Source organism: Convolutriloba macropyga, chromosome 4 (genome assembly GCF_964194025.1).
Source record: "Convolutriloba macropyga chromosome 4, txConMacr16.3, whole genome shotgun sequence".
NCBI classification, from domain to species: domain Eukaryota; kingdom Metazoa; phylum Xenacoelomorpha; order Acoela; family Convolutidae; genus Convolutriloba; species Convolutriloba macropyga.
Genome location: NC_134471.1, coordinates 41,925,310 through 41,941,302, shown reverse-complemented (window position 1 = coordinate 41,941,302; position 15,993 = coordinate 41,925,310). Strand labels below are relative to the sequence as shown.

General features: G+C 35.5%; 1 protein-coding gene across 1 annotated transcript in view; it reads left to right on the top strand.

The window, feature by feature from the left end:
* Window positions 1-15,993, top strand: part of LOC142337685 (retinoic acid receptor gamma-like) — a 497,928-nt gene that overhangs the window by 436,662 nt on the left and 45,273 nt on the right. The window lies entirely within an intron of this gene.

The window sequence follows — 15,993 nt, the reverse complement described above, 5'->3', positions numbered from 1 at the left end:
AATCTGTATTATATCCGACGTCAAATCTGTGTTTCGCAAAGATATCACTGAATTCAATTAATAATTCACCTACTACAGCTTTTTGCTCTCATCATTAAGGCTCGATTTTTCCACGGGAATTTGCTCAAGAAAGTGATTTTGTCCTGATGATTACCCTTTGGGTCTAGTTTTTCCATTTCTTGCAGTTTTAACAGTTGCTCAAAGATTTCTCTCTGCAAGGGCGACAAATTCGTCGGATCAGGGCACGTTTCAGGCGTTGGAAACCACAATTTTTCATATTCTGGAGCTGGTTTTGCTGGTTGGACTTTTCTTTGGGGGGTATCTGTGACTTGAATTAATTGATTTATTTCTGTTAAATAATTTTCACTCATTTTTGCGACATTTATTAACTGAGGATCTACTTCTAACAACTTTTCAGCTTGATCTGATGTTAAGAACGAGAATTTGGCTTTTTCTTCACGTTTATTTATAGTCACTGGGTGCTCAGTAATGTTCAGAACGTAGATGTAAAGAATATTTTTTTCAGCAACTTTACTTAAAGAGGACGTTAATATTATTTCGCTATCTTTTTCGAAGATTTCATTTGGAATTATTACCCCACAAAGATCAGTGAATGATTCTAGTTTGTCCTGATGCTTGCATTCTAGCACTGCTTGTTGATTTGGTTGTAATACTTGCTTTTTCTGTGTATAAACTCCGAATTTTTTACGCTTTACTACCCTTCTGGGTTGCTTTTCTGGCTTTATTTCATTTATTTGCAAAGTTTGATCAGGGAATTTAATTTAGCTTTGTCCTGGGCAGATGCTAACTTTATGTTTAAGAGAGAATGGGTTTCCTAATATTACAGGAGTTGTGACAATTAAAACAAGGAAGTCTTCAGTGATGTTTGTGTGTCCAATTTAAATGTAACTTTAATTGCTTTGTCAATTTTAACTATATTTCCGTTTGCCATTTTAATTTTATCTACGTCAGGCTTTTCTATTTCTATTATTGAATTGATATTTGTGTTTTTAAGTTCCTGGTAAAACTCGCGGCTTATCACGTTTGCAAATGCTCCTGTATCAATTAGTGCGCGCCTTTCTAATTCTCCATTAAATTTAACTTCAACATAGGATAATGTTCTGCCTAAAAGTGGGACAATGCTAAATAATTGTTGAACATGTGCTACTGGCTTTGGTACTGGCTGAGGTAGTTGTGTTGGGAGTTGGATACTCAATTGAATTTATTTCTTGTTTTTTTTTTTTAGTTTAAATAGCCCTTGGATTTCTGTTATTGGTATGTTACTTTGACGTTTTTCGTAGTCTTCATAATATCCAAGTTTTTTAAGTACATCAAGTTCATCGCTATTAATTTCGTCACTAAAGTTTTCAGTATCAAGTAATACATTCAGTTCAATATCAGGATTTTGTGCTTCTGTATCAATTTCTATTTCTCTAACTGGAATTCTATCTGTTAATTTCAGAGACATTGTTGCTGTTTTATAATTCTCCATTCGAGAGAGGAAATCTGCTGCGTAATTAGCGCGTCCAGGAATGTGAGCAATTACTATGTTAAAGGCAAGTATTCGGTCTATTTAATTCCAAAGTGATGGCGGTATTGCTTTTGATTGAAAGAATTGTGTGAGGCTTTTGTTGTCAGTTAGTATAATTACTTTTTACTTGATCCCCAAATGTAGTGCGAAAAGTAGTCCAGCGCGTAGTACAAAGCTAGGAACTCTTTGTAATAGATTGAAAACTTTAATTGAGTTGCGTGAAACAAGTGCGATCCAAACGATACGGGAGCGTATGTTTTCTTTTCTTTCTTTCCAGTTTCGTTTTCATAGCCTTCCACCATTAGTACAAAACCTGCACCGTGGTAACTAGCGTCACAAAGAATTACATACTGCAACCCTGGTTTTGGCAATCGCAATGTTACATTTGTTGCTTCCATTAAATCCTTCTTTATTAATTCTAATGCTTTTACAAGTTCTTCTGTGGTTTCTATTACTGCATCCTTCTTCAGGAGCTTGTAAAATGACATTAGTTTTTCATCCAGGTTAGGGATGTAATTTCGGAAGAATTGTGTGAAGCCGATTAATCGCTTTACTTCCTTTATTATTTTCGGCATTTTGAATTTATCGAGAAATTTAGTTATTTTTTACTTTTCAGGTGATATTCCTTCTGCACTGATGTTATTTCCAAGGAATTTCATTGTATCTGTTGCTGTTTCACACTTTTCAGGCAACAGTTTCAGTCCTGATTGTCGTATACAGATAAATATTTCTCGCAAAGAGGGTACCAATTGTTCAAAATTTGTTACTGCATTTCCAATATCATCCATAAAGTATGTACAATTTCCTGAGGCTAAGCATGGGTCCAAATAATGTCTAATAAATGAGCTAAATCCAGTTACTGACTTATTCAAACCTTGTGCAAGACATTTATAAGCATAAGTTCTCGAAGGAAAGTTAAATGCTAGCAGTTGCACTGATACAACGTCTGCCATTTGCACACAGTGGTATGCTTGAGAACAGTCAAGTTTCGTAAACAATTTTTTCCCGGCAAAGTAGTTTATTGCATCACTCATGTTCGAAATTGGGAAATTTTTATTCACATAATCGTTTTTCAGCAAATGATTTACTTTTCTCAAGTCAATTCATAGTCTAAGTTTTCCTGAATTTTTCCGTTGAGCGAAAAGCGGACTACTATATCTTGATTGAGACAAAGTTGTTATCAGTCCATAGTAATGCATTAATGCTAATTCTATTTGAAACTCATTTCACAGATGGACAGGCGTTGGAGGTCCTTGCTCATAAATTGGTATATTTCTTTCTGGAGTTAACGTTTTTTTAAAATCTGTATTATATCCGACGTCAAATCTGTGTTTCGCAAAGATATCACTGAATTCAACTAATAATTCACCTACTACAGCTTTTTGCTCATCATTAAGGCCCGATTTTTCCACGGGAATTTGCTCAAGAAAGTGATTTTGTCCTGATGATTACCCTTTGGGTCTAGTTTTTCCATTTCTTGCAGTTTTAACAGTTGCTCAAAGATTTCTCTCTGCAAGGGCGACAAATTCGTCGGATCAGGGCACGTTTCAGGCGTTGGAAACCACAATTTTTCATATTCTGGAGCTGGTTTTGCTGGTTGGACTTTTCTTTGGGGGGTATCTGTGACTTGAATTAATTGATTTATTTCTGTTAAATAATTTTCACTCATTTTTGCGACATTTATTAACTGAGGATCTACTTCTAACAACTTTTCAGCTTGATCTGATGTTAAGAACGAGAATTTGGCTTTTTCTTCACGTTTATTTATAGTCACTGGGTGCTCAGTAATGTTCAGAACGTAGATGTAAAGAATATTTTTTTCAGCAACTTTACTTAAAGAGGACGTTAATATTATTTCGCTATCTTTTTCGAAGATTTCATTTGGAATTATTACCCCACAAAGATCAGTGAATGATTCTAGTTTGTCCTGATGCTTGCATTCTAGTACTGCTTGTTGATTTGGTTGTAATACTTGCTTTTTCTGTGTATAAACTCCGAATTTTTTACGCTTTACTACCCTTCTGGTTTGTTTTTCTGGCTTTATTTCTTTTATTTGCAAAGTTTGATCAGGGAATTTAATTTAGCTTTGTCCTGGGCAGATGCTAACTTTATGTTTAAGAAAGAATGGGTTGCCTAATATTACAGGAGTTGTGACAATTAAAACAATGAAGTCTTCAGTGAATGTTTGTGTGCCCAATTTAAATGTAATTTTAATTGCTTTGTCAATTTTAACTATATTTCCGTTTGCCATTTTAACTTTATCTAGGTCAGGCTTTTCTATTTCTATTATTGAATTGATATTTGTGTTTTTAAGTTCCTGGTAAAACTCGCGGCTTATCACGTTTGCAAATGCTCCTGTATCAATTCGTGCGCGTCTTTCTAATTCTCCATTAAATTTAACTTTAACATAGGATAATGTTCTGCCTAAAAGTGGGACAATGCTAAATAATTGTTGAACATGTGCTACTGGCTTTGGTACTGGCTGAGGTAGTTGTGTTGGGAGTTGCACAGATTTGTTCACGTTGTTTTTATTACTATTTCTGCGTTTTTTACGCTTTTTGTTACTTTCATTATGAACAGGTTCTATTACTTTATCTAAACTAGGACTGGATGTGTTTTCGTTCTAATAATTAGCTGAGTTTTTATAATTTTTATTTTTCTTAAAGTTGGGTGGCTTTATTAGTTTTTTTGTTGATTAAATGAGTAATTCATACTTCTCATAGTTCTATTCTGAGGAATACTTGCACGATTAAATTGATTTGCTTGTTGACTACCATATCGGTTTTGTGCTGGCGCTGGGCTATCATAAACTATTCCCTGTCGAAGAAGGTTTGCAGGGGTATTTTTAGTAGGGAACCGATAAATTGGTCTATTAACTTAAGCTGGGTGAACAAATGGGGGGCATAGTCTTCCACCATTAGTACAAAACCTGCACCGTGGTAACTAGCGTCACAAAGAATTACATACTGCAACCCTGGTTTTGGCAATCGCAATGTTACATTTGTTGCTTCCATTAAATCCTTCTTTATTAATTCTAATGCTTTTACAAGTTCTTCTGTGGTTTCTATTACTGCATCCTTCTTCAGGAGCTTGTAAAATGACATTAGTTTTTCATCCAGGTTAGGGATGTAATTTCGGAAGAATTGTGTGAAGCCGATTAATCGCTTTACTTCCTTTATTGTTTTCGGCATTTTGAATTTATCGAGAAATTTAGTTATTTTTTACTTTTCAGGTGATATTCCTTCTGCACTGATGTTATTTCCAAGGAATTTCATTGTATCTGTTGCTGTTTCACACTTTTCAGGCAACAGTTTCAGTCCTGATTGACGTATACAGATAAATATTTCTCGCAAAGAGGGTACCAATTGGTCAAAATTTGTTACTGCATTTCCAATATCATCCATAAACTGGGTACAATTTCCTGAGGCTAAGCATGGGTCCAAATAATGTCTAATAAATGAGCTAAATCCAGTTACTGACTTATTCAAATCTTGTGCAAGACATTTATAAGCATAAGTTCTCGAAGCAAAGTTAAATGCTAGCAGTTGCACTGATACAACGTCTGCCATTTGCACACAGTGGTATGCTTGAGAACAGTCAAGTTTCGTAACAATTTTTCCCGGAAAAGTAGTTTATTGCATCACTCATGTTCGAAATTGGGAAATTTGTATTCACATAATCGTTTTTCAGCAAATGATTTACTTTTCTCAAGTCAATTCATAGTCTAAGTTTTCCTGAATTTTTCCGTTGAGCGAAAAGCGGACTACTATATCTTGATTGAGACAAAGTTGTTATCAGTCCATAGTAATGCATTAATGCTAATTCTACTTGAAACTCATTTCACAGATGGACAGGCGTTGGAGGTCCTTGCTCATAAATTGGTATGTTTCTTTCTGGAGTTAACTTTATTTTTAAATCTGTATTATATCCGACGTCAAATCTGTGTTTCGCAAAGATATCACTGAATTCAACTAATAATTCACCTACTACAGCTTTTTGCTCATCATTAAGGCCCGATTTTTCCACGGGAATTTGCTCAAGAAAGTGATTTTGTCCTGATGATTACCCTTTGGGTCTAGTTCTTCCATTTCTTGCAGTTTTAGCAGTTGCTCTAAAGATTTCTCTCTGCAAGGGCGACAAATTCGTCGGATCAGGGCACGTTTCAGGCGTTGGAAACCACAATTTTTCATATTCTGGAGCTGGTTTTGCTGGTTGGACTTTTCTTTTTGGGGTATCTGTGACTTGAATTAGTTGATTTATTTCTGTTAAATAATGTTCACTCATTTTTGCGACATTTATTAACTGAGGATCTACTTCTAACAACTTTTCAGCTTGATCTGATGTTAAGAACGAGAATTTGGCTATTTCTTCACCTTTATTCATAGTCACTGGGTGCTCAGTAATGTTCAGGACGTAGATGTAAAGAATATTTTTTTCAGCAACTTTACTTAAAGAGGACGTTAATATTATTTCGCTATCTTTTTCGAAGATTTCATTTGGAATTATTACCCCACAAAGATCAGTGAATGATTCTAGTTTGTCCTGATGCTTGCATTCTAGTACTGCTTGTTGATTTGGTTGTAATACTTGCTTTTTCTGTGTATAAACTCCGAATTTTTTACGCTTTACTACCCTTCTGGGTTGTTTTTCTGGCTTATTTCATTTATTTGCAAAGTTTGATCAGGGAATTTAATTTAGCTTTGTCCTGGGCAGATGCTAACTTTATGTTTAAGAAAGAATGGGTTGCCTAATATTACAGGAGTTGTGACAATTAAAACAAGGAAGTCTTCAGTGAATGTTTGTGTGCCCAATTTAAATGTAACTTTAATTGCTTTGTCAATTTTAACTATATTTCCGTTTGCCATTTGAACTTTATCTAGGTCAGGCTTTTCTATTTCTATTATTGAATTGATATTTGTGTTTTTAAGTTCCTGGTAAAACTCGCGGCTTATCACGTTTGCAAATGCTCCTGTATCAATTAGTGCGCGTCTTTCTAATTCTCCATTAAATTTAACTTTAACATAGGATAATGTTCTGCCTAAAAGTGGGACAATGCTAAATAATTGTTGAACATGTGCTACTGGCTTTGGTACTGGCTGAGGTAGTTGTGTTGGGAGTTGCACAGATTTGTTCACGTTGTTTTTATTACTATTTCTGCGTTTTTTACGCTTTTTGTTACTTTCATTATGAACAGGTTCTATTACTTTATCTAAACTAGGACTGGATGTGTTTTCGTTCTAATAATTAGCTGAGTTTTTATAATTTTTATTTTTCTTAAAGTTGGGTGGCTTTATTAGTTTTTTTGTTGATTAAATGAGTAATTCATACTTCTCATAGTTCTATTCTGAGGAATACTTGCACGATTAAATTGATTTGCTTGTTGACTACCATATCGGTTTTGTGCTGGCGCTGGGCTATCATAAACTGTTCCCTGTCGAGGAAGGTTTGCAGGGGTATTTTTAGTAGGGAACCGATAAATTGGTCTATTAACTTAAGCTGGGTGAACAAATGGGGGGCATAGTCTTCCACCATTAGTACAAAACCTGCACCGTGGTAACTAGCGTCACAAAGAATTACATACTGCAACCCTGGTTTTGGCAATCGCAATGTTACATTTGTTGCTTCCATTAAATCCTTCTTTATTAATTCTAATGCTTTTACAAGTTCTTCTGTGGTTTCTATTACTGCATCCTTCTTCAGGAGCTTGTAAAATGACATTATTTTTTCATCCAGGTTAGGGATGTAATTTCGGAAGAATTGTGTGAAGCCGATTAATCGCTTTACTTCCTTTATTGTTTTCGGCATTTTGAATTTATCGAGAAATTTAGTTATTTTTTACTTTTCAGGTGATATTCCTTCTGCACTGATGTTATTTCCAAGGAATTTCATTGTATCTGTTGCTGTTTCACACTTTTCAGGCAACAGTTTCAGTCCTGATTGACGTATACAGATAAATATTTCTCGCAAAGAGGGTACCAATTGGTCAAAATTTGTTACTGCATTTCCAATATCATCCATAAACTGGGTACAATTTCCTGAGGATAAGCATGGGTCCAAATAATGTCTAATAAATGAGCTAAATCCAGTTACTGACTTATTCAAATCTTGTGCAAGACATTTATAAGCATAAGTTCTCGAAGCAAAGTTAAATGCTAGCAGTTGCACTGATACAACGTCTGCCATTTGCACAGTGGTATGCTTGAGAACAGTCAAGTTTCGTAAACAATTTTTCCCGGAAAAGTAGTTTATTGCATCACTCATGTTCGAAATTGGGAAATTTGTATTCACATAATCGTTTTTCAGCAAATGATTTACTTTTCTCAAGTCAATTCATAGTCTAAGTTTTCCTGAATTTTTCCGTTGAGCGAAAAGCGGACTACTATATCTTGATTGAGACAAAGTTGTTATCAGTCCATAGTAATGCATTAATGCTAATTCTACTTGAAACTCATTTCACAGATGGACAGGCGTTGGAGGTCCTTGCTCATAAATTGGTATGTTTCTTTCTGGAGTTAACTTTATTTTTAAATCTGTATTATATCCGACGTCAAATCTGTGTTTCGCAAAGATATCACTGAATTCAACTAATAATTCACCTACTACAGCTTTTTGCTCATCATTAAGGCCCGATTTTTCCACGGGAATTTGCTCAAGAAAGTGATTTTGTCCTGATGATTACCCTTTGGGTCTAGTTCTTCCATTTCTTGCAGTTTTAGCAGTTGCTCAAAGATTTCTCTCTGCAAGGGCGACAAATTCGTCGGATCAGGGCACGTTTCAGGCGTTGGAAACCACATTTTTTCATATTCTGGAGCTGGTTTTGCTGGTTGGACTTTTCTTTTTGGGGTATCTGTGACTTGAATTAGTTGATTTATTTCTGTTAAATAATGTTCTCATTTTTGCGACATTTATTAACTGAGGATCTACTTCTAACAACTTTTCAGCTTGATCTGATGTTAAGAACGAGAATTTGGCTGTTTCTTCACCTTTATTCATAGTCACTGGGTGCTCAGTAATGTTCAGGACGTAGATGTAAAGAATATTTTTTTCAGCAACTTTACTTAAAGAGGACGTTAATATTATTTCGCTATCTTTTTCGAAGATTTCATTTGGAATTATTACCCCACAAAGATCAGTGAATGATTCTAGTTTGTCCTGATGCTTGCATTCTAGTACTGCTTGTTGATTTGGTTGTAATACTTGCTTTTTCTGTGTATAAACTCCGAATTTTTTACGCTTTACTACCCTTCTGGGTTGTTTTTCTGGCTTATTTCATTTATTTGCAAAGTTTGATCAGGGAATTTAATTTAGCTTTGTCCTGGGCAGATGCTAACTTTATGTTTAAGAAAGAATGGGTTGCCTAATATTACAGGAGTTGTGACAATTAAAACAAGGAAGTCTTCAGTGAATGTTTGTGTGCCCAATTTAAATGTAACTTTAATTGCTTTGTCAATTTTAACTATATTTCCGTTTGCCATTTGAACTTTATCTAGGTCAGGCTTTTCTATTTCTATTATTGAATTGATATTTGTGTTTTTAAGTTCCTGGTAAAACTCGCGGCTTATCACGTTTGCAAATGCTCCTGTATCAATTAGTGCGCGTCTTTCTAATTCTCCATTAAATTTAACTTTAACATAGGATAATGTTCTGCCTAAAAGTGGGACAATGCTAAATAATTGTTGAACATGTGCTACTGGCTTTGGTTTTGTCTGAGGTAGTTGTGTTGGGAGTTGCACAGATTTATTCACTTTGTTTTTATTACTATTTCTGCGTTTTCTACGCTTTTTGTTACTTTCATTATGAACAGGTTCTATTACTTTATCTAAACTAGGACTGGACGTGCTTTCGTTATAATAATTAGCTGAGTTTTTATAATTTTTACTTTTTTCTTAAAGTTGGGTGGCTTTATTAGTTTTTTTGTTGATTAAATGGGTAATTCATACTTCTCATAGTTCTGTTCTGAGGAATACTTGCACGATTAAATTGATTTGCTTGTTGACTACCATATCGGTTTTGTGCTGGCGCTGGGCTATCATAAACTATTCCCTGTCGAAGAAGGTTTGCAGGGGTATTTTTAGTAGGGAACCGATAAATTGGTCTATTAACTTTAGCTGGGTGAACAAATGGGGGGCTATCTGAAGGTTCAGTCCAATAATTCCGAGTTTGTGGCTGTTCATTAAGATAAAATGGTCTAGGGGCAATAAATTGTGGTCTAAACTCTCGGTAATTATTAGCACGAGGGGCATACTGCTGCTGGGGCCGATAGTTTTGCTGAAATTGACGATAATTCGGCTGATATTGAGGGTAATTTGGTCGATAATTTTGATATTGGGGGCGGAAATTTTGCCTATAACTTTGTTTGTAGACTTGTTGCGAGTAATGTGGTGTGAAAATATTTACTGGGCCTTGTTCTGATGGCTCATTATTAGGTGCTGTTCTCTGCTCGAGTTTTTGCTCTAGTTCTTTTTGGTTATTTGAAATGACTGTTATTGCTCTTAACATTTTATCAGTGTTTGTTTCTGTTATTTCATTAAACCCGTCGTCAAAATACTCTTCTCTATTACACATCTCCCTAATTGCAGTTTGTTGACTCGCTTAAGTACATAATTGATCAATGGTATCTGTGTCTGGCCTTTCTAACAGCTTAGGCTTAAGCCAATTTGGCATGGACTTCATGAAGAAGCGCTTTATTTGCTCGTTTTTTCGATTTTCTGACATCTGAAGAGCAGAATCTCGTGCTGCTGTCTCTGTATCGAATCTATGAGCTTCAGGATCACCTGCTCCTTCTGGCGCTACTACTATTTCGGGTGCTGGATATGCTTTATTTGCTTCAGTTCTTAACTTTACTAAGAAATTTTTCACTGTATCAGTTTTTGGATTGAACTTTTGGTTCTCTAACTTTATTATTCTGATCTCTCTCAAGTCGTCTTGTGTGAGTCTATTTCTTAGAGTTGTTATACTATCCGCAAAAACTAGTCCGGTAGCCTCTGGTAGGGTTAGAAAGTATCTTAAAGCATCTCCTTTTAAGTGTAATTGCAGAAAATTCGCTTGTTGTGCGGCTGCAATTGCTGCGACTCCGATTGCACCTGTTATTAACTGTTCAAATTCTTTGAAATTGTCCATTTCTGATCCGGAGAAGGGTGTGATGTTGATTTGCGCGTGTGCCATTTTGCTTTTTACCCGTTTAGATTATATACTTATCGTTCAATCAGTCTTACTTTTGTTCTAAAGTATTAAATAGCACACTTAACTTAACTTAATGGGAGAGATTAACTGGATAATAGAGATGAAAGGTTTAAATGAGTAGCAAGAGATCAGAAAAAGAAACTACTGAAACCATTCGATCAGGAAATAATAAAGATGGGCTACTTGTGAACCTATACTTAAAGCTCCGGTCGAATCCTCAGACTTATATCGTTGAAGCCGTATGGGCCGCCGAAGTCTCACCAATAAGAGTGCCCCTTAGTCTAGGAAAATTCGTGGGGACCACGACCGCACAGGCCTTGTGGAAGCTGCACTCAGATAGGCAACAGCATAATGACCGAAGTCACTGTTTGATTCATTAACATCGGGAGCTGGGTGGGGAATTTAAATATAACTGTTTTATTATTCTGTTTAAATTTAGGTTTTGCCCTCTGTTAGTTAATATTTAAGTGATGGTTTCAGTAATTTAGCTTATTCTGATGTTATCTGGTAATCAGTAATGATTTTGTCAAGGTTAACATCTCTATCAGATTGAAGTTTGTTACGAATAAGGCCAAGTTTGCGAACTTTTTGATTTAGACTTTTTGCTGTCCAATAAATTGCAACACGTTTATCATCTTTATCGAGCACATAAATTACAATGGACTTATAAACTGAAGAGGAGAAAGCGGTTACTATCTGCGCTTGTGCTTTTTTACCATTTTGAGTGTAGTTAATGTAATTTCCTTCAATATGTTCAACAAAATTGGGGGAAGCGCGGCAATTATTAATAGCGGGGAGAATTTGTTCTTTATAAATTGACAAAAATAAAGCACCAGAAAGCAATTTTACAAATTCATTTACTCACAATATCCTCGTTTGCAAATACCCTAAGTTGTTTTTGTCCGTAGTGGCGGCTGTGGTTGAGTTTGTTCCAGTTTTTGTTCACTCAAGCACTTTTGAATTATTGTTGCATTTAGTCCACAAAGACACTAACAGTTTCCACCCATTCTTTCCTCTGTTGCTGCTTTCTGCATTATCGTCTTGCTCGGAAAGGAAGAAGTTAAAGAAAATGTCAAAAGAAAGAAGAAAATGTCAAATTAATCAAAGAATTATTCGGAATTTTGGTCCGTTAAACTGGGAAACAGTTAGTAACTCCTGTCACCATGTTACGCACTGACTTTTTAATATGGTTCTCATGCTGTTATTGAGATCTATATTTGAGATAAATGGAATTAATTATTGTCATTTTCCAAGGACTTACTTTGGTGTTTGACAGTGCGGTTTTTAGCGGATATATTTTGAATAAATTTAGCTAGTGATAGCCTTTTATTGATTGGTTCGGATGTGCGATATATCCACTAGTTGCCTTCGCTTCTATAGCTTGTCTTAGCCAGGAAGTTACTCTAAAGTGCTTATTTTTCTGTTATACTTTTATACAATTTTTCTGACAAACCTGAGGGTGAAAATAACAATTGTTACGCACTGATTTTTAGAGTGTTCCTCATGGTGTTTTCTGAGGTTTATATTGGAGGTAATTAACTTGAATAATCAGCTTTTTACAAGGACTTGTTTAGATGTTTCACAGTGCGATTTTTAGCAGATATATTTTGAATAAATTTAGCTAGTGATAGCGATATATCCGGATGTGCGATATATCCACTAGTTTGCCTTGTATTTCGAAGCTTTAATCGTTTGCGGTTTAGTTCTAAGGTAGCCTGATTTAACTTAGTAATTTATAGAGATTTTTCCAGTTCAATCTTTAATTATTACAGCAAAGAATTAATCAATAATTATAAGTAAGAAGTTCGCAAGTTATATCAAGTTTTCAAAGATGTTAATCAACTGATTGTCAGGCTGGTTCTCCGGTGTTCTGGTGATCGTAAGTTCCGCAGGGCTATACCTTGAGTTGTATTGGTCCTTCGCAAATATTTACTGATCTATAAGTTGGGCAATTTCCGGCTTTTGTACGTCTCTTGATGTTTGTTAAGTACATATACAAGTTCCGTATTAGTACCTACTTTATCAGAATAATTACTTCACCAAGTACATAATCTCTCATGAAGTTATTTACTAATTATGTGAATTTATCTTCAGGAAACTCAAAAAATTAAATATTGAGGCTTTTATGCACTTGATATGTCTATCAATAAACTGTCAATCTGCGGTTGTTTTTCATAAACATAAACAAATTTGGGGTTACAGGCCTAGATGGAAATACTAGCTATATATGGCCTTGAAATCTATCTGAATATGAACTAAATTAAAGCACTTATTAATGGATATTTAAAGGAAAATAATCACGTAACTATGAGGGACGAAATAGGGGCGTGACAACAATGTTAAGTGGACGACACTAGTTTTAATTGCAGGTTTGATAGTAAATATTTCATTGAGAATTGAAAAAAAAATTTTAGAAGAAACAGACAAGTGCCTGACAGAGAATCAACTCACATTAAATGCCGATAAAACAGAGTTATTGTTCTATAAAAATTACAGTAATAAATTTCTTGTGTATTCTTTTAAGGTAAGGTTAATAAACCAGCTAATGCTTGTCGTTATCTAGGAGTAGAAATTGGTTCAAACTTCACCTTTGAAAACAACCTAAACTCAGTTTTAAGAAAAATAGCCAATGCTATTTGTTCTTGGTATCTAGTAAGAAACCAAGTTCTTTAAAATTAAGAATTGAAACTTTCAAATATATTGTACTTTCGTCTTTCTTACAGCGGAATATTACTTCAAATTTCTACAGCAGAAAAATAAACAGCAGAAAAATAAACAGCATAAATAAACAAACCAACTCGGGAATAAAAGTTTGTCGTTTTCCAAAAAAATTTGATCACTACACTGACCTTTCTCATTAAAGATCGTATCCTTCCAGCCACACTTTTTCTCTCGAAAGTTAGCTTGATGAAACTTCAAACAGATATCAGACACTGGGGAACCTCAGAAAGTTTCAAAATGTTTACCAGTTGCCTAAAAGCTGTACAAAACAAGAGAACAAATCAAATTATAAAAAAGAACGAAAACGAAGTGGAGTCACAAGTCTTTGATCCCGAAGAAAGTTCGAAATTGGAACAAAATGTCCTCTTCAGTAAAAACTTTAAACAGTATAGCTTGTTTTAGAAATCTTTTGACCAAGTTTTTGCTCGATCAGCAGAAGAAATTAACAGTTAACAGACATAGGAACGTTCAAATCCTATTGCGCTGCATTTCTTGTGATATTTCCCAATTTTTCTGTCGTCACCTAGAGCCTAGCGACCCGTCCCCGTCGCATAGGGGACGTAATGGTGACGTCTAAAGCTGCCGTTTGTCCTGCAGTAGAACTTGGCAAAAACACGTCTCCTGGTCGTGAATTGTTTTCTGGTATAATTTTCTGCTCGCAAACAGGAGAAAGATTGGCTGACGCGCAAGCTGCCATTAATGTGTCTGTTATTATATCATGACGATAGATGATGTCGCCGCAACGATGGCATGAAACGGCATGAGCACCAAAGATGACCAAAGTTGGTTGGGCTGAAGATGTAAACCAATGGACAGGTAGAGACAGAGATAACAGTCGAGTTTTTTCTCTGATTTTTGTCTGCCTATCAATGAGGTTGCTCAAAGCTGTAATGTCAAAATGTCACTGAGTTTTTTAGTCAACTGAGGGGGAGCTTAAAGTTTCGCAAATTCCGTTTAAGTGCTTTCGTGTGTTGGGTTCACGCCACTGATTCAACTAAATTTTCTGACGGAGATAAAGAGCCGACATGCAGCCTTGGCTAGTTTTAAAGACCGACGCTCCAGCTCCTGTTTTGCTAACTGGAAGACATGCCTCGTCCCATGAGATATTGCTGATTACTGAGCCCAGTACTTTCCAAAGTCGTTCGCTGGAGGATATCGAATTGTTGCTCTCGAATGAAGTTTGATGCAATTATTTTGCTTGAACGTTTTGACTTTTCGAGTGATTTTTGTCCGGTTGAACTTTTCGTTTTGCGTTACCTAATTTTCTCTTTTATTCACAAGTGTCAGCAGCTGATCTCTACTGGCGGCAGTTCACTAATTAACGTCAAATGAAAAGTGTGCCGAAGTTCGTGTTATTTTTACTTTAAATTTTTGCGGTATATAATAACATCTAATGACGTCATTCGAAGCCCCTTCAGTGATTACACCCCCGCCAGCTGAAACAGGCTGTAATAAATTTGAGCTCCCACTAGATCATTCGAGATCAGTTAGGAAAAATCAAAGCCAACCCCTCGCCTGTCGTTCGAGAGAATTTCGTTTTTTTGTTATGGTTTTTCATTCAACGCTTCTATTTTGGTTGAGCTTTTAATGTGCAATGAAATATTTGTGATGTGTTGTGATGTGAGCTATTTTGGCCGCATTTAAATTGATTTGGAAATATATCAATGAGTTTTAATTTTGAGCTAACAAGTCTCAATTATTCAGTACCGTCAATAAGGTGATACATTAATCATGAAATGCTAGCTTCTGTATTTATCTTAAGCAATGGAGGTAAACCGCTCGAGTATTCGCTTCCATTTTATAACAGGGCAGTTTCATGTCAACTCAAAGTTTTTTGATATTATAAATGGCATCGGCTCGTCAATCTTAACAATAATCCCCCGTAAAGAAAAATTTGTGTGAAACAAATGTGTTACTTTGCTGGTGATTAATTGCTCTTGAACGAAGTTCATAGCAATTATTGTAAACGTGTTAGTCTTTTTATGCAAATTTTTTGCTTGACCATTTTGTGTTTTTCTTCTAGAACATTCTTTGACTTCTCAAGTGGCTTTTTCAAGCTTTCGTTCTTCATTTTTGAGTGACCTCTGTTGCTCCCACTCCGAAGTAAAGCTTGTTGCTAATATAAATGGGTTGCAGGATAAATAAAAGTGTATGATGGACCAGTTGGCAGTGCATTGGGTTAGAGATGGGGAAGTAAATGGATCGAATCCCGGCCTGGTCAAATAATTTTCTAGACGCCTGTCGTTCCGACATTAGTCGGTTAATGTTTGTTTACAAAGTCTATGAAGGTCAGTTGGTATTACGGGCATGTTTTGTTGCACTTATCGCTTTTATTGATATCATAGTCTTGTCTTGTGGTATTTTAGATAATGAAATCGGCATGGCTATGGCGATTTCATTATAAATCATCTCGCTCAGCTAGTATGACTATGCTAAATAGTCGGACTGATATTTTGAACTATCTGTTAGATAAGATATTGGATATTCTGGCACATTGTGACGGACAACCAATTGTAGATAGTTATATTCTACCGGGGTAAAAACAGTTCTATATTCTA